This window comes from Mus pahari, chromosome 13 (assembly GCF_900095145.1).
Source record: "Mus pahari chromosome 13, PAHARI_EIJ_v1.1, whole genome shotgun sequence".
NCBI lineage: Eukaryota > Metazoa > Chordata > Mammalia > Rodentia > Muridae > Mus > Mus pahari.
The window spans coordinates 24,326,456-24,328,073 of record NC_034602.1 but is presented as its reverse complement, the minus strand read 5'-3'; positions in this window follow the sequence as shown (position 1 = coordinate 24,328,073).

Below are 1,618 nucleotides of genomic sequence, written 5' to 3'. Positions count from 1 at the left end.
TGGATGGAGGGAGCCCTGGAGGCCTTCAGGCCCCTCTACTCTGCCAGCTGCAGCTGCACCCCACTAGATGAGGGTGAGGAGGCTATGAAGCTGCCCACCTTCTGCAGGTCGGGGGTGGGGGCGCTGGTGTTGTTAGTGAGGTCCTGAACATAGTCACTTTGTGGCAACTTTTAGGGATTTAAAGGATTAAAAGCAGTAAGCAGAGACTGGGATGGAAGATTCATAACCATATAGAAAGAAAAGTCTAGAAACAAACGTGGACTAGAAGGACATTTGCAAGGCCCATGCTGAGAATACAGTTAAAGAAAAGGATGGCGGCTAATGGCACTTGCGGGCCCTCTAGTGGACACAGAAGTGAAGAACACTATTTAATTTGTCCAAATTAAGTCTCTCTTGCTAGTTACCAGGAATTTGGTACCGGGACCAAAATGCCTGAACATCCAAGGTCCTGATACTGAAATATATTTTCATAGTGCCTACATGTATCCTGTATACTTTAGGATGTTGCTGAATAGCCGGGCAGTGGTGGCGCACGCCTTTATTCCCAGCACTTGGGAGGCAGAGGCAGGCGGATTTCTGAGTTCGAGGCCAGCCTGGTCTACAGAGTGAGTGCCAGGACAGCCAGGTCTATACAGAGAAACCCTGTCTTGAAAAACCAAAAAAAAAAAAAAAAAAGAAAGGAGAGAATGGACTCCTGCAGATTGTTCTCAGTTCTCTGTCTAATCTGTGCAAACACACACACACACACACACACACATAAATTAAAAAGGTTTGAGTGGCACATGCCTTTAATCATAGCACCTGAGAGGTGGAGGCAGGAGAATTTCTCTAGTGAGTTCAAAGACAACCAGAGCTGCATGATAAAGAGACCCTGTCTTAACAAACAAACCACCAAGTAAATAAACAAGAGGTCTGGAAGTTCGCTTAGTGGAAAACTGTTTACCTGGGTTATACAAGGCCCTGGGTTCCATCACAACGCTGGAAAACAAAAGGGATCCTGACATAGGCTGCATCATGTATGGACCTTGAAGATATTGTTTATGATTAAAAAGTCAACTAGATATAAAGGGACAGATATTATTGGATGCCTCAGTTAAAGGTGCTATTGCTGTGATGACATCATGTCCAAAAGCAACTTAGGGAGGAGAGGGGTTACTTGACTTACATGTCCTGAGTCACAGTCCACTGAGGGACTCAAGATAGGAATTCAAATGAGGCAGGCAGGGAGGGGCTTGCTTTAGTGCCCAGGACCACCAGCCTAGGGATGGCAGTATTCACAGTCACTAATTAAGAAAGTGTCCTACATGCCTGCCTACAGCTCCAGCTTATGGGGGCATTTTCTCAACTGAGGGTCCCTCTTCTCAGATGGCTCCAGCTCGTGTTCAAGTTGGCATACAACTTGCTGGCACATTGGGTTAACTTTGTCCCAGGTGCCCCGAATGGTCAAATGCAGGGAGAAGGAAAACTACAACAGTGACAACCAGACCCTGAGGAGGGAGGGCAGTGCGAGCTGGTCCTGGGCACTGTTTCAGTCTGAGGTGAGGAACTCAGTCTCTGCGGGTGGATCTGGGACAGGGCTGCACAGTGGTGTGCAAGTGCTCAGACACAGAGCACAGAC